The sequence below is a fragment of the Musca domestica genome, unplaced genomic scaffold, assembly GCF_030504385.1.
Source record: "Musca domestica strain aabys unplaced genomic scaffold, Musca_domestica.polishedcontigs.V.1.1 60, whole genome shotgun sequence".
NCBI lineage: Eukaryota > Metazoa > Arthropoda > Insecta > Diptera > Muscidae > Musca > Musca domestica.
The window spans coordinates 858,160-877,273 of NW_026712364.1; the positions used below are offsets into that span (position 1 = coordinate 858,160).

A 19,114-nucleotide genomic window follows, 5' to 3' on the forward strand; every position below is an offset into this window, starting at 1 on the left:
TCATATAGCCCCCATATAACGGCACCTCCCGATATTCGGTGTTTTGATGATTTTAACGACATTATTTACCGGAATTATTTCAAATTTTGTGTTTAAAATTCGTAATGGATACTAAAGCCTATGACAGCAAATTGTCTATGCAGGTCCACGTTTTATAACCACCATGGTACCTCCCTATATTCGGTATTTTGATGATTTTAGCTAAATTATAAACACATTTTTTCAAGATTCGCATTTGAATATAGTAATAGCTTGTGACAAAAGTTGCCTATGCAGGTACACATCGTCGTAAAGACCCTAATATACGGCTACATTCGGTATTTTTAAGATTTTAACAGATTTTTTAGCGGATTTTATTTTACTTTGTTTTTTTTTTTTTTTTTTTTTTTTTTTGAAAATTATTAAATCTGTACCAAATGGTGGAGGGTATTCAAAGTTCGGCCCGCCCGAACTTACAGCTTTTTTACTTGTTTCTTTATGATATCGAAAAAAAAAATCAAAACTTGTATATTCTTGTAGGTTCTGGAACAGAGCATATACTCTCTTCTTTGCGGCATATATCCTTTGCTTCATTGTAGAACATGTCCGATATGACGTGTTTTTTTTCGAAATTACAAATACAAAAAAATGGAAATAACTCGTTTCCTTTGCCATAGCCTAGCATACAATTTCCCGAGGGGAGGGGGAGGGAAGGAAACTAAAAAACATTATGGCATTCATACACGCAACATTCATCAATCGATTTTGATAACATCTCGCCGACTAAAATTAGTATTTAAGGCTAAACACACTACGAAACGTTAGCAGGAGCCATCGGTATTACAATATTGCCTGACCTTTATTTTTCCGTTTTTCTCATATTTTTTCCTTTGATTGTTGTCGACTTTCAGTTGTTAACTGTCGAAGTGAAGAAAGTGAAAAAAAAAAAATAAATGCAGCTTTTTTGACATAAATTTTGCGTGTTCAACAAAGTTTGGGGTCAATAGTTTTGATGTCGGTTCGTGAAGGTTGCCAAAAAATGAAAAGAAACCACATGAAACGGCTGGATTCGTGATGGTGTGAAGAGTGTTAAAGGCTTTCTCCCAAAGGCTAAGTACCTTTAAAGAAAATACAAAATAAGAGGTGGTCTCGATAAAGCACCTCCTCCCTTTTCAATGCCATTATTTGTTTAATATTTTGTTCTAATTGCAGAGTCTTACTTTTTGGAATTAAAAAAAAAAAAAATAAGCGGAATTTTGAAGTGAAAATCAGTCAGAAGTATTGCCAAAGCAATACGTTGCATCCAGAAAAAGTTCCAGTTTGGGTATCGACGAACTCCCAATACCATTGACAAGTCATTGGCGTACTATTGACTATTTATCGGCGAGCTATTTATAATATATGTTCTGTTCCATAACCTGCAAGAGTTCCATTATCTGCAGTTTTGAAAATCGGTTATTGTTGTAGAATTTGTACATTCTTGCAGTTCGGGAACAGAACAATATTTATTAACCTTCTACTTGATACCGACAAGCCATCGGTGTGCTACGACTAGTTAAATGTGATCTATAAACAAAACTAGCCATCGAATAGACAGTGGTGAAAAATTTCCAAGCTTTCGACGAGCTACCCCCAGCCCATCTATAAAATAGAGGCAAATTATCGACAGCTGTTTTTTTCTTTCGGAGTTCTACCGTCTAGCTATCGACGAGCTTTTAAAGAGCCATTATTATATTTCAATCAATAATCGATTTATGGTTGAGTTAAAGATGATCTATAGAAAATCTCTCTATAAGCTATAGCCGAACAATGGATGAACAATTGCCTAGCCTTTGTTGAGCTATCTACTAGCTATATATAATATTATAGCATTTATTATATATAGGTTAACTACTGACGAGCTATCGAGGAGTTTTTGAGGAGACATCGACGAAATTTCGATTGGCAATCGGTAAGCTATACAGAGTGAGATGAAAAAACTGCAACTGACTTAAGACTGCTTTCTTTTCTAAACCACTCGTCCGACAGCTGTTCAAATTATTCCAGTGACAGCTCATTACAAGCGTAAAAAAGCATTTTGTTGAGAATTTTCCAGAATTTTCCAAAAGTTATTCGTGATGGAATTCAAGCGTGATAGTGTGATTTCTTTATATTTGACTGGAAACCCACAAGTGGCTATCGTTAGAGCTCTCCAGCATTTAAATGTGAATAAATCTTTTGTGTCTCGTACCATCCCTCGTTACCGTGATACTGGTAGCGTAGCCCGACGTCAAGGAAGTGGAGGTGGACGGAAGAAAACGTCAACATCAGCAGAAATGGTTCGAAAAGTAAAGAAGCGACTTGATCGGGAACCCGCGTCGAAGTGACCGATTCAGTGGCTAGTGAGCTGAACATATCGCAATTTTCCATTCGGCAAATATTGAAAAATGAGCTCGGGGTCAAGCCATTGCCCTTGAAATACCAAAAAGTGCAAGAACTAACACCGTACCGGAAAGAAAATAGACTCAAAAGAGCTAAAGAGTTGCTTCGCTTGGCCGAAAGTGGTTAACTGTCGAATTTGGTTTTCTCCGATGAGAAAACATTCGTTGTCCAGCAGTTTGTAAACAAACAAAATTATCGTATTTACTTGCCAAAGAGGTCAGCTGAAAATATTCACCTTAGGTTGGCCACCAGAACTCAAGCCTTAAGCCGGCCATGGTGATGGTGTGGGCCGCCATAATAGCCGATGGTTGCTCTCTGCTCGCATTAATCGACCGTGGCATCAGAATAAATGACGAATGTTATCGCGAAAATATTCTGGAGGGTGTATTAAGGCCTTGGGCACGCAAACATTTTGGCCGCAGACCTTGGACATTCCAACAGGACTCAGCACGCGCCACCCAAGCGTGGTTACAAAATGAGGTTCCTCGCTTCTATTCCAGCGCACAATGTCAATGCCAAAATCTCCGGGTACCAATCCGTTGGACTATTGTGTCTGGAGTTTTTTGGAAAGCAAGGTTGGCACTAAAAAATACCAAAGTGTCGATCACCTCAAGCAATCACTTCGCCGGAAATGGGCCAAAATATAGCAGAGCAACATTCGGGCAGCGTTTGACGGTTTCATTGGCCGTTTGAAGGCCATAATTCGTGCCAAAGGTGACCAATTCGAACGAATCTAAACTTATTTTAAAATTTAATGCTATTTCTGAAATTGTTTGCTTTCATTCAATAAAATTTTGATGAAAAATGTAAAAATTATGGCGTTTGACTTTGTTGCAGTTTTTTTATCTCACCCTGTCCCATCGACGTGGCATCGTTACATTATTTACCATCTTTCGATTTCCCACATGCTATAGTTCGAAGTGAGCTATATACAAGCCATCGACGAACAATTCACTAGCTTTCGACGAGCTTCCCACTAGCTATTTATAATGTATAGCTAGACTTTCGATAAGCTATCGTTGCGTAATGGACCATCTATCGACATGCTACACCCTAGCTATCGGAATGCTTCCGACTACCTGTTGACGAAGATTGGAAGAGCTGTCGATTAAATTTCGTTATAAACCAGCTGTTAACGAAATATAGGTAAAACAAAGCGGTGTTGTCATATAAATACATTTGAGTTATCGGCTAGTCATGGTCCAATTATTGAATAATATTCAACGAGCTATTTATAATATATTAGCAAGGGCCCGCTACTTCGTCAGAGAAAAGTCCACCTTAAAATTTTAGATCCATTTCAAGAGTACGTATTAGGTCGTTTTAGTACTCAAAATTCACAATTATTTCAGTTTGACCATTTTTTTTTCTCAAAACTTCATATATTGTACTAAAATTTCAGACTTTCAAAATTTTATAGATTGGTTAAGTTTTTCCTTTTTCGGAACAAAAATAATTGGAAAATGTTTCCCTTCTACACCAAAAAGTCTTCAAAGTCGTTCGTTTTTAAGTTTACGAAGGAGAATATATGTACAACCATTGCACAATGCAATTTTTCTGTCCAAAAGTATTCAAAGTTAACGCCATATGTAAACCCTAGAAACCTATAGTGACCTCAATATCAAATTTCAGAATATCAGCTATATTCCTTCATCCAATACCAAATTTAGTAGAATTTAGTATGCATATCCAAAGCAATATCCATCTCTCCATCCTAGACACCAACAGTGATCCAAAATTAGTACAGTTTAGTACTTTCCGAACGTTTATATCACCGAAACCACCTTCATATCTCAACACATGATTACAATATAAATTTTCAGGATTTTACCTCATTACCAAATTTAGTACAATTTAGTATTTTTCGTATAATTTTAGTACTCATTTGCAAAATTGTTCCATACCTCAATCTTAGACACCAATAGTTATAGAAATATGAAATTTGACGGTTTCAGCTCTATTCCTTCACCCAATACCAAACATAGTTCAATTCTGTACTTTCGTACAATTATAGTAGAAATTTCCAAAACCACCTCCATATCTGAATTCAAGATACCAACAGAGATCTCCATATCAAATTTAAGGATTCCAGCCCTTACCCTTCACCCAATATCCAAATTTTGTACCATTTATAATTTTCGTACAAATTTTCCAAAAGCACTCCGATATCTGAATCCCAATTATCAATAGATATCTCAATTTCAAATTTTGGGATTCCAGCTCCATCTCTTCACCCAATACCAAATGAAGTACCATTTAGTACTTTTCATACAATTATAGTACACTTTTCCAAAACCACTTCTATATCTCAACCACAGACACCAACATTGAGATTCATATAAAATGTCATTTAGTACTTTTCGTACAAATATAGGACGCTTCTCCAAACCAAATCTGAAACACAAGTACCAGCAGTAATCTAAATATGATATTTTAGATTTTTTTGTAATTAAGTACCATTTAGTACTTTTCGACATGAGTTTCATATAAAATTTCAGGATTTCTGATCTAATTTCTTCACCCAATGCCGAATTTAGTACTATTTTGTACTTATCGGACAATTATAGTACACATTTCGGAAACCTCCTCTACATCTTAACCACAAACACCAACAGTGACATTTATATCGAATATTGGGATTCCAGCCCCATCCCTCACCCAATACCAAATTTAGTAACATTTAATACTTTTCATACAATTATAGTACACATTTCCAAAACCACTTCTATATATCAACCACAGACGCTAACAGTGAGATCCATATTAAATTTCAGGATTTCTGCTGTATTCCTTCACCCAATAAAGAAATTAGTACTATTTAGTACTTTTCGTACAATTATGGCACTCATTTCTAAAATCACGTCCATATCTCAATTCCAGATACCAACAGAGATCTCAATATCAAATGTGAGGATTCCGGCTCTATCCTTTCACCCAATCCCGAATTTTGTATCATTTAGTACTTTTCGTACAAGTATAGGATGCTTCTCGAAACCACCGGAGATCTCAAACACAAGTACCATCAGTAATCTAAATATGATATTACAGAATTTTATCTCTATCTCCCATACCAACACCAAATATAGTACAATTCAGTACTTTTGGTACAATTATAGTATAAAAAGCTACAAGCCTACACATGAATAGCGGTACTAATACTAAATTTTAAATTTAAATTTCTTTCTGTTCAACCAATACAAAACTTTACCAAATATAGCACTATTTAGTACTTTTTTGTGAACTTGTAATTCACATTTCTCTTGATCACAGACTAACCACCCCGCAGGGAATCCCAAAACAAAATTTCAAAATTCCAGCTTCAAACGTTCACCCAAAACAAATTTAGTACCATTTAGTACATTTCGCACACTTAGTATACATTTCTAAAAATCCACTTTCGTATATCAAACTTACTTTCCAACCATGATTCTCATACCAAATTTCAAGTTTTTAGCTCTATCCGTTCACATAATACCATTTGGTACCATTTTTTAAACTTTAAACTTAGCCTTAAAGTTCGAATTTCCAAAAACCCTTTGGTATATCAATCCTGCACTCCCTCAGTGACTCTCAATCCAAATTTAAGCAAGTTCCCTTCCATTTGTCCAATTCAAAGTATTTAATTTTCATTATATTCATGTACTTCTCGTACCCTTTTTGGTACGAATTTCCTCAAAATCCATGTTTTATCACACGACAACGCAACAAGACTGATCCTGGTGCAAAATTCCAAAATTCTAGCCTCAACCGTTTCATCTGGAATAAATTTGATTAGTATCTTATTCCTATTTAATACCCCAATAATTTTCTATTTACCTAAAACCCAATTTTAAAAGTTGCAATTGTGGTAAACTCTCCTTCCCTGCTGAAAGTTCCCTATTTTATACGTTTTTTTTGCTTCACTGGGAAATGCATCACTCGAAAATGCATTTGCTAATCATTGCTAGGCATAATACCGCAATGGAACAACAGGATATGCTCCAATTGCAATTTCGAATTATTCCAAATTAATCTAAATGCAAATAAAGTCAAAATTATTTATTGATGTATGCTCGATGAGTAGCCTAGCTGGGGTTGGGCTTTTAACTAATTACGTATTCATTGAGGTCGTATGCCAATACATATATATGTATGTTATTTTATATATGTATGTGTGTGTTTATATAAATGCAAGTATGTATTTATAATCTACTGGGGAAACCCAATAAATTTTTATTAGTTTATGCATTTCAATTAATTCCATCGTTTGCTACATATTATGGATACTTGCAGGATAATTATCATTTGCATAATTTATATGTATTGTCGAAAAAGTGCGGCAGTCAGAAATTAAATTTTCATATTAATTAGCAAATTGAACTTTGGGCGGATGCAAGTTTTCATAGTTTAGGTATTTTAAATGAAGGATATATTTTTCTTTAGAATGGAATATTTTCGTGGTGTCAAAGAGTAAGGGAGAGAGAGAGAGAGAGAGAGAGAGAGAGAGAGAAAAGAGGGCAATAGGAAATGCCATGTAAAATCTTACATTAGGTATGTCTGGTTACTTTCCCAATAATATTTACTCAGTTACTTCATGCCTCACTGGATTTATGGAAATTCGTACTAAAAGGGTACGAAAAGTACTAAAATGTACTAAAAATTTAATAATTGTTATTGGAGAAACGGAATTCTGAAATTTGGAATGAGAGTAGCAAATGGAGTTTAGGATAGATGTACCAAAGGGTTTTTGGGAAATTCGAACTAAGGGTCATGAAGAATTCTAAAATGGTACTAAACTTCTAAAATTGTACCATTTGGTATTTTGTGAACGGATAGAGCTAAAATTTGGAATTTAGTATGAGAATCAAGGTTGGAAAGTAAGTTTGATATATTAAGGTGGTTTTGAAAATGTGCACTAAGTGGGGGAACTGTACTAAATGGTACTAAATTTGGAACAGTTTGTTTTAAGTTGAAAAAGTGAAGCTGGAATTTTGAAATTGTGTATCGGGGTCCCTTTTGTTGGTTGGTTTGAGAATTTAAATTGGTCTCGGAAATGTAAAGTACTAAATGTTACTAAATTTGGTATTGGGTGAAGTGATAAAGCTGGAATCCCGAAATTTGATATTTAGTTCTATGTTGGTATCAGGAATTGAGATATGGAGACCGAATCAGAAATGGGTACTGTAATTGTACGAAAAGTACTGAATGGTACTATATTTGATATTGGGTGAAGGGATGGAGATACAATTCTGAGATATGGAGGTGATTTTAAAAATGTACTAAATTGTACTAAGTATGGTATTGTTTGAAGGAATAGAGATTAAATTCTGAAAAAAAGATATTTAGATTTCTGATGGTATCTGTGTTTGGGGTTTGGCGGTGGTTTGGAAATGCGTTTTATAAATGTACCAAAAGTACTAAATGGTACCAAATTTGGTATTGCGTGAGCAGAAATCCTAAACTTTAATGTATATGTCACTGATAATATCTGGAATTGAGACATGTGTAAAATAATTGTTCGAAAAGTACTTAATTGTACTAAATTTGGAATGGATGGATCTAAAATCCTGTCACTGTTAATATTTGTGATTGAGATATGGAGTTGGTTTTTGAAATGTGTGCTATCATTGTTCGAAATGTACTAAACAGGTTGAGATAAAAAAAATTGCAACAAAGTCAAACGCCAAAATTTTTAATTTTTTTTTAATTTTATTGAATGAAACCAAAAAATGTCGAAAATAGCATCAAATTTTAGAATAAGTTTAGATTTGTTCGAATTGGTCACCTTTGACACAAATTATGTCCTTCAAACGGCCAATGATCACACGCTGCTCGAATGTTGCTCTGCGGTATTTTGGCCCATTCCCGGCGAAGCGCTTGCTTGAGGTGATCCACACTTTGGTATTTTTTAGTGCCAACCTTGCTTTCCAAAATACTTCAGACACAACAGTCCAACGGATTGGTATCCGGAGATTTTGGTAGCCATTGTGCGCTGGAAATGAAGCGAGGAACCTCATTTTGTAACCATTCTTGGGTGGCGCGGGCTGAGTGCGATGGTGCTGAGTCCTGTTGGAATATCCAAGGTCTGCGGACAAAATGTTTGCATGCTTAAGGCTTTAAGAATATTTTCGAGATAATATTCGGCATTTATTCTGATGCCACAATCGATTAATACGAGCGGAGAGCGACCATCGGCTGTTATGGCGTCCAACACCATCACCATGGCCGATGCTTGAGTGTCTGGTCTGGTGGCCACCCGAAGTAAACACGATCATTTTGTTTGTCGGCAGTTCACCACTTTCGGCCAAGCGAAGTAACTCTTTAGCTCTTTTGAGTCTATTTTCTTTCTGTCGCGTTGTAAGTTCTTGCACTTTTTGGAATTTCCATGGCAATGGCTTTACCTCGAGCTCATTTTTCAATATTTGCCGAATGAAATATTGCGATATGTTCAGCTCGCGAGCCATTTTTCGGCCACTGCGACGAGGTTTTCGATCACGTCGCTTCTTTACTTTTCGAACCAATTCTACTGATGTTGCTGCTTTCTTCCGTCCACTTCCTTGATGTCGGGCTACGCTACCAGTATCACGCTAACGAGCGAGGGTACGAGACACAAAAGATTTATTCACATTTAAATGCTGGAGTGCTCCAAAGATAGCCACTTGTGGTTTTCCAGCCAAATATAAAGAAGTCACACTATCACGCTTGAATTCGATTAGGAATAACTTTTTTTCCGGAAAATTCTCACCAAAATTTTTCTGTACGCTTGTAAACAATATAATGAGCTATCACTGGAATAATTTTAACAGCTGTCGGACGACTGGCTTAGAAATGACAACAGTCTGATGATGGTTGCGATTTTGTCATCTCACCCTGTAAATCTGCGAAACCCTTCTGGTACCCACACCCACAAATGGTAACAATTTTCATTACTTTAATCTGCCATAACTTGCGAAACGAATCAGCGATTCTTTTTCAACTTGTTGTATCTAAATATTTCTCTTAACCAGAAACCTGAGATGAATGTGGAATTTATAGATTTTCGAAAAAATTGGATATGAGTGTTGCATTTTCTTGTAATTTTGCCCATTTGTTCATCGGTACCTTCTCAATAGAGGGTAAAAAATTTGGATAATCCAAACAAGAACCAACTGATAATTTTCCAACTTCTTATATTTTTCATATAAAGCCCAAACTAGGCCGCACTCATCATATCCTCTACTCCAACTCCTTTTAACCACATCAAACCAAAACCTATTTTGTTTTCCCTTATTTTCCCAAAAAAATGGAACATTTCCACATCTTCCGTTGAAATGTAAATATTTTTCCACACTATGTGGTTGTGGTACTGCTACGTGTAAACCCAAAAGAGTTGGCCAAGAGCATGTATTCCAAATCAACAACAACATCAGTATTGGCAGAAACACATTTCGGGCAGCTGAAAAAAAAATTGATTCGAAAATTTTTTTCATTTCCTATTTTCGTCCATCTGTCTATAAAAGTAATCGCCCTACAGCTGAGTGATTGCTGAGAAGATATTGAAAGGAATAAAGAGTGAGAGAGAGAGAGAGAGCAAAAGAAAGGAAGGGTACAGTGAATGGCCCTACAAGACTTTAATTTCATTTAAGCCCAGAGGATATTTTTATAGCATTTCCCATTGAAATTTAACGACTTCGTGCATCTGCAAGTGGTTTGTTTTTTGTAAATGGAGGTGAGATTGGATGTGGTGGTGGGAGGGTGGTAGAGAGGGAGAAAGGGTTTCAGTAGAGTATGCAATGTGTTGCTCAATATGCGATTACGGGATGTGAGTGTATGTGTCTGAGTTGGGTAGGGGAAAGTGTTAATGAGAGACATTTTTTTCGGTCCATTTTGTTTGGTTAAAAACCACACACACTTACATATTTACATGTATACAGGGGCGTACGCGAGGTGGGGAACTAGATGGGCTGGATTACCTCTGAAAAAAATACATTTCTGTCCTATTTTATATATTTCACATGGAAAGGTATTTTATACCCTACACCACAAAGTGGCAAATATACCCTACACCACATAATGTTAGGGGAATTATGTCTTTGTGCATTTGTTTGTTACAGGCAAAAGGAAACGGGATAGACCCATAGTTTCTTTTGATGATCTGCATAGAATCACATTCTGAGTCGATTTATGCATGTCCGTCCGTTCGTCTGTCCATGTATTTTTGTAAACAAAGTATAGTTCGCATTTATTGGCCTATCCAGATGAAATTTTGCACAAATCATTTGTTTGGCCCAAGGACGAACCCTATTGAAATTGGAGATAATCGGTAAACATTTAGATAAAGCTCCCATATATATCTTCGCCCGATTTGCCTTTTGTTGTGCACCAAACGTGTAATATCAGCCCGAATTGTATGGAATTTTGCATATACAATCAAATTAGGCCTAAAAATATGTATGTCAAATTTTATCGAAATCGGTTCATATATACCTATAGCTCCAATATATATTGTTCATCCGATTTGTTATTTTAGTACTACGCAGCCGTAATATGCACTCTGTAACAACAATATTTGGGGAAATATATCAAATACAGCTCAGAAATACCTTTGCTAAATTTTATCGAGATCGGTTCAGATTTGGATATAGCTCCCATATATAACTTCGTCCGATTTACCTTTTATTGTGCACCAAACGTGTAATATCAGCCCGAATAGTATGGAATTTTGCACATACAATCAAATTAGGCCTGAAAATAAGTATGCCAAATTTGATCGAAATCGGTTCAGATATAGCTATAGCTCCCATATATATTGTTCATCCGATTTGTTATTTTAGTCCTCCGCAGCCGTAATATACACTCGGTAACAACAATATTTGGGGAAATATATCAAATACAGCTCAGAAATACCTTTGCTAAATTTTATCGAGATCGGTTCGGATTTGGATATAGCACCCATATATAACTTCGTCCGATTTACCTTTTATTGTACACCAAACTTCTAATATTTGTCCAAATGGGATGGAATTTGGCACTTACGACCGAATTGAGTCTAGAATCAAGTATGTCAAATTTGGTGAAGATCGGTTCAGATATAGCTATAGCTCCCATATATACTGTTCATCCGATTTGTTATATTTGTTACCCACAGCCGTAATATGCACTTCGTAACAACGATATTCAGGGAAATATATCAAATACAGCTCAGAAATATATATCTTTATCCGATTTCAAATTAATTGTGCACCAAATGGTCAATGCAAGTCCGAATTTAAAAGATACAAATGCTTCGAACTTTAAATTATAATTATAATCATGGCGTGTATGATTGAATTCTCCCATAAAAACTTTTGTTATGTAAAGCTCTACTAAATTAGCAAAGTGGTGTAGGGTATCATAAAGTCGGCCCCGCCCGACTTTAAGACTTTCTTTACTGGTTTTTATTTTGTAATTGAGACGGCAAATCCCCCTCGCTCCCCAAAATAATTTCGAAATATATTCCAATACACGTCCCTGTATACCGAAACCCACGTACTTTTACATGATCCAATGGCCAACCAAGCCATCAATTTTTTATGAAGTTTTGGAAATAAAAATCCCCCCCCCCCAAAAAAAAAACACAGACATACCAATGCCATTGACAATTTAGTGTTTGTGTGTCCGACCATAATAGAATTTCCATAGAAAAACATTTGAAACCTAGGAGGATTTGTCGTTGTTGGGACAAATTCGTGTCCATGTTTTCATTAGACCTTATTGATTGATTACTTGAGTCTACACCCATGGTTCCATGCCATTGGATTGAATACGACACACAAATGGTTTATTGTTCTCTTCTTTTTTTTGTCAACTTTTTCAATTATTTCTGGATTCTGAATTGATAAATTGTTCACAAAAACGTGTTGATGTTTTAATTTGAATTCATTGTGAAAATATTTTTATTTTTTTTTTTTTTTTAAAAAATATGTTGTCAAACCTTTTTTTTAAATATTTGAGATTAAAATATTATATCCGAGTATTATTGTTTTTCTTTCCTCTTTTATACGCCTAAGATCAGTTGAGGAAGGTGGGAGAGTAACTTTTAAGGCCCCCATTGGCGTATCAGCAACGTGTTGGAAAAGATAATATAAAGCATACGCCTAGTAAAGGATATGTTATACCCTCAGCCATATGGCTAGAGAGGGTATATATCATTAGATACGGCCAAAACGAGCCTCATCGAAATGACGGTTTTAGACCCTAGGTCTCTTTGGACCAAATCCGTTTCAGGGTATTTGGAGTCGATCTAGCGATGTCCGTCTATTTGTGTGTCTGGGTGGTGCGCACTATAACTTTCGAAGGGAGTTCCCGATTTGGTCATCGTAATATTTTTGTCAAACTTAGATCGAGTTCGGATATGGGCAATATCGGTCCACTCCTTCTAGTAAACCCCCACCCCACACAAAAGTTCGAAATTTTCCAAAAAAAAAAAAAAAAAATATTTTACTTTACAGAAAGAGGAATGATGGCCCGATTTGGCCCTAACTTTGCAAATCCTAATATTTGCATCAATGCTAAGTCAGGTGCGAAAATGGACAATATGGGTCCACTCCATTAGGTACATCCGCCACTAAGAGTCAAAATTTGGAATAATTATGACTCTCATAAAAACACAATATTTTTATTAACCCAAGGCCTGATGGAAAATGGAATATATCGATCCCCTCCTTCTGGTTCCTCCCCCACATAAGGCCGAACTTTTCAAAAATATTTTTTTTTGCACAGAAAGAAATACGATTAGCCGATTTTGCTCCAACTTTGCAAATCCTAATATTTGCATCAGTGCTAGGTCAGATGCGATAAAGGACAATATCAGTCCACTCCATTAAGTGCCTCCGCCACAAAGGACCGACATTTTGAATAATTACAACTCTTATAAAATATGATATAAGAATCCGATTGTCTTAAAATTTCACACATCAAAATAACTTTATTAATCCAAGGTCTGATGTTAAGCTGGAATACATCGGTCCACTCCTTCTGTTACTTCCCCGAAATTTTCAAAAAATATTTTTTTACTGCACAGAAAGAGAAACGATTAGCCGATTTTGCTCCAACTTTGCAAATCCTAATAATTGCGTCAGTGCTAGGTCAGTACCGGTCCAATCTATCAAGTACCTCCCCCACAAAGGGTCAACATTTTGAATAATTCGAACTCTTATAATCTGTGGTGTTAGAGTCCGATTGTCTTAAAATTTCACACATCAAAATAATTTTATTAACCCAAGGTCTGATGTTAAGCTGGAATACATCGGTCCACTCCTTCTGGTACCTCCCCCACAAAAGGTCGAAATTTTCAAAATTTTACTACACAGAAAGAGAAAGGATAATCTGATTTTGCTCCAACTTTGAAAATCCCAATATTTGCATTAGTGCTAGGTCAGGTGAGAAAATGGACAACATCGGTTCAGTACCTCCCCCAGAAATTGTCAAAATTTTGAATAATTATAACTCTTATAAAATGTGATGTGAGAGTGCGATTCTCTTCATATTTCACACATTCCATTATTTCCACTAAAAAAAGATCTGATGTGAAGATGGGATACATCAGTTTAATACTGCTGGTACCTCGAAAGGTCGAAATTTTGAATATCCATTAAGCTCATAAAACGCGAAATTGACATACCATTCCATTTAACTTGGCACATCCAAATATTTCTATCAACACAGGATCTGTTATAAAAACTGTAGAGATCGGACCATTTCTTCTAGTACCTCTCCTACAAAGGGTCAAAGTTTTGAATAACCAAAACGTTTATAGAATCCGAAATATGCATCAGGGTCTCTTTATATTTTACGCATCCCATTATTTCTACTAAAAAAAGATCTGATGTGAAATGAGATATATCGGTCTACTCCTTCTGGTACCTCCCACACAAAGGCTCAAAATTTTGAATATCCATGAAGCTCATAAAAAGCAAAATTAACATCCGATTCCATTCCAGGTACATCTCTTGGTACATTTCGATGTTCCGTTATGTGAGGCTATACGAAGACTTGGTCCTGCTTAAGTAATTTTTGTCATCGGTTACTACAGGTTCCGAACTTTATATACGAAATTTGAAACAAATCCGGTGAATAATGTCACAAAAATCATGAAAATACCGAATATCTGGGGGTACCGTTATATGGGCGCTATGCTAAAATGTGGAACTATTAAGACAATTCTCTTCTAAAGTAATAAAGTACTCACAAGGAACTCCTAGTGTGGATTTTCAGACTATACCATTGAAAAATGTGGCTTAAATCATCAAAATACTGAATAATGGGGGGAGGGGTACCGCTGTATGGGGGCTATACGATATAGTGGATCTATATAAATAATTTTCTTCTAGGGTATAAAGTACTCACAGAGAACTCCTTGTGTAGAATTTCAGAATTTCAATGCCATTGAAAAATGTGACTAAAAACAAGAAAATACCGAATGTCGAGAGGTACCGCTGTATGGAGGCTACACGATATCGTGGACCTATATAAACAATTCTCTTCCAGGGTGTAAAGTACTCAGAGAGAACTCCTTGTGTGGATTTTAAGCCAATTTCATTGAAAAACCAGTAAAGAAAGTCTTCAAGTCGGGCGGGGCCGACTTTATCATACCCTACACCATTTTGCTAATTAAGTAGAGCTCCACATAACAATTAAAAGTTTTTATGGGAGAATTCAATCATACTCGCTATGATTATAATTATAATTTAAAGTTCAAAGGACTAAATATGCCGAAGCATTTGTATCTTTTAAATTCGGAATTGTATTGCCCATTTGGTTCACAATTAATTTGAAATCGGATAAAGATATATATGGGAGCTATATCCAAATCTGAACCGATCTGGATAAAATTTGGCAAAGATATTTCTGAGCTGTATTTGATATATTTCCCTGAATATCGTTGTTACGGAGTGCATATTACGGTTGTGGGTAACAAATATAACAAATCGGATGAATAATATATATGGAAGCTATAGCTATATCTGAACCGATCTTCACCAAATTTGACATACTAGCTTCTAGACTCAATTCAATCGTAAGTGCCAAATTTCATCCCATTTGGACAAATATTAGACGTTTGGTGCACAATAAAAGGTAAATCGGACGAAGTTATATATGGGAGATATAACCAAATCCGAACCAATCTCGATAAAATTTAGCAAAGGTATTTCTGAGGTGTATTTGATATATTTCCCCAAATATTGTTGTTACAGAGAACATAATACGGCTGCGGAGGACCAAAATCACAAATCAGATGAACAATATATATGGGAGCTATAGCTTTATCTGAACCGATTTCGATCAAATTTGTCATACTTACTTTCAGGTCCAATCTGATCGTACATACAAAATTCCATACTATTCGGACTGATATTACATGTTTGGTGCACAATAACAGGCAAATCGGACGAAGATATATGGGAGCTATATCTAAATTTTTACCGATTATCTCCAATTTCAATAGGGTTCGTCCTTGGGCTAAACAAATGATTTGTGCAAAATTTCATCTGGATCGGGCAATAAATGCGACCTGTACTTTGTTTACAAAAATACATGGACAGACGGACAGACGGACATGCATAAATCGACTCTGAATGTGATTCTATGCAGATCATCAAAAGGAACTATGGGTCTATCTCGTTTCCTTTTGCCTGTTACAAACAAATGCACAAAGACATAATACCCTGACCACTTTGTGGTGTAGGGTATAATCATCAAAATTCCGAATATAGGGGGGTACCGTTGTATGGGGGCTATACGATATTGATATTGACCTGCCTGCAGACAAAAGACTGATCTGTGCAAAATGTTAACTTCCTATCTGTATTCTAGCGTGATTATAACAGACGGACAGACGAATAGACGGACAAGTCTAATTCGTCTTAGAATTTTACGCTGATCAAGAATATATATACTTTGTTTGGTCTAAAATTATTAGTTCAATGAGTTACAAACGGAATGACGAATTTAATAAACCCTCTATACTATGTATGATGGAGGGTATAAAAATGGAATACTTCGGTCGACTATACCTGGTACCTCATACAAATTTTAATATTTTCTAAAAATTATCACATTTCTCATATAAAGTGAAGGAAGTAACCAATATAGTCCAAACCTGCTACGTCGCGGTATTTAAATCATATTTATTTTGGTGCGATACCAAATGGACAATACTGGTCCATTCCTTCGGCACCTACTCTATAGAGGGTCAACAATTTGAATAATCATAAGAGAAGTTAAAAATTTAGAGTTTAAATAATCGAATATTGGCTGAGGATATACATCTTTCGGCAAAACCGACTGATACTTTTTAATTTGTTATTTTCAAATATATGTTTGTTCGGTTCCCTGTTCCAAAGTATTTTTTTCTGTTCCAACTCTTAACATAACTCCCATTCTGCTGTTTTTTTTTTTTCAATTCGCATTCAATATTTAATGGCTACAATTTTACTCCATTTTCCCTCCTTTAAAAGGAAATCCATCAACGGAGTAACAGTTAATAGTCCACTTTTTTATTGGCTGCAGCAGTTTATTCTGTACGGCAGGACAATGTATTTCATGTCAATATGGTTAGGTGAATTGCAAAGTGCCACAAGTCGAAAAAGTTGTAAATTTATCGGCATCAATCAAAAATTAATAAATGAAATGCTCTTGTAATGCTCTTATGTTTTTTAAATATTAAAAAAAAATATTTGTTACAACATTTTGCATTTGAACCAGGATAGCTGATGTTATCTATATTAATATGGGTATTGTTAGTTTTTTTAGAATGAGAAACACGTTCAGAGTTTTTTCAATCCTAATGATGGGAAAACGATTTACTATGTTAATGCCAAAGGCTTTTAGGAAGATGACTGCAGCGAATATGTGTATATGGACATGGAATTTGATAATGACCTTGGAACGAGGGCTTGTAAAATTTTTTATGCGAACTAAAATTGAAGGCAAAACTAAAGCTAAATAGGGATCCATACTAAAAAATGGGATATGAAATGGATTTTTTTAAGGATTGTGTTATTTCTTATTTGACTTTTTCTAATGAAAGTTTATTCCAATGTGGATATTATTAACGTAGCTCGCTAGTACAGGTCGGAATGCTATTCTAAAATCATAATAAAGAACTTCATAGTTAGAAAAAACAAGTAAAAAAGCAGTAAGTTCCGAACTTTGAATACCATCCACCATTTGGAACGAATTAGAATATTTTCAAAAAATAAAATCCATTAAAAATTCTGTTAAAATATTTGAAATATCTAACATCGGAAGGGACCAATATAGACAATTACCTTTCAGGGGTTAAAGTGCTCACAAAGAACTCCTTGTGTGGCTTTTCAGACAATACCATAGGAAAATATGGCTAAAATAAAATCAAAATACCGAATATCCGGGGTACCGTTATATGGGGGATATACGATATCGTTAACCTATATAGAGAATTCTCTGTCAGGGGGTAAAGTGCTTACAAAGAACCTCTTGTGTACAATTCTGTTGAAAAATGTAACTAAAATCATCAAAATACCGAATATCGGGGGGTACCGTTATATGGGGGCTATACGATATCGTGGACCGATATAGCCCATCTTCGAACTTGACCTGCCTGCAGACAAAAGAGGGATCTCTGCAAAATTTTAGCTTCCTATCTTAATTCGTTTAGACTGTAGCGTGATTACAACAGACGGACGGACGGACAGAGCTAATACTTTGTTGGGTCTAAAATGATTATTTCGATGAGTTACAAACGGAATGACGAACTTAATATACCCTCCATACTATGTATGGTGGAGGGTATTAAAAGGGTGCATATAATGATTGAGAAGTATTCGAAACACAGGAAAAACTGCAACAAAGTCAAACTCCACAATTTTTAAATTTTATTGAAAGAAAGCAAAACATGTCGGAAATAGCATCAAATTTTAGAATAAGTTTAGATTTGTTCGAATTGGTCACCTTTGGCACGAATTATGGCCTTCAAACGGCCAATGAAACCATCACACGCTGCCCAAATGTTGCTCTGCGGTATTTTGGCCAATTCCCGGCGAAGCACTTGCTTGAGGTGATCGACACTTTGGTATTTTTAAGTGCCGACCTTGCTTTCAAAAATACTCCAGACACAATAGTTGGTATCCGAGGAATTGGAGATTTTGGTGGTCATTGTGCTCTGGAAATGAAGCGAGGAACCTAATTTTGTAACCATTCAAGGGTGGCGCATGCTGGCACGAATTATGGCCTGCAAACGGCCAATGAAACCGTCACACGCTGCCAGAATGTTGCTCTGTGGTATTTTGGTATTTTGGCCCATTCCCGGCGAAGCACTTGCTTGAGGTGATCGACACGCTGGTATTTTTTAGTGCCAACCTTGCTTTCCAAAATACTCCAAACACAATAGTCCAACGGATTGGCATCCGAGATATTGGAGATTTTGGTGGCCATTGTGCGCTGGAAATGAAGCGAGGAACCTCATTTTGTAACCATTCAAGGGTGGCGCATGCTGAGTGCGATGGCGCTGAGTCCTGTTGGAATGTCCAAGGTCTGCGGCCAAAATGTTTGCGTGCCCATGGCTTTAATACACCCTCCAGAATATGTTCGCGATAATATTCGGCATTTATTCTGATGCCACGGTCGATTAATACGAGCGGAGAGCGACCATCGGCTGTTATGGCGGTCCACACCATCACTATGGTCGACTTGAGGCTTGAGTTCTGGTGGCTAACCGAAGGTGCACATTTTCAGC

General features: G+C 36.1%; 1 protein-coding gene across 3 annotated transcripts in view; it reads right to left on the bottom strand.

Moving 5' to 3' along the window:
• The window catches only part of LOC101898514 (probable serine/threonine-protein kinase vps15), a 178,247-nt gene that overhangs the window by 71,837 nt on the left and 87,296 nt on the right, over positions 1-19,114 (bottom strand). The window lies entirely within an intron of this gene.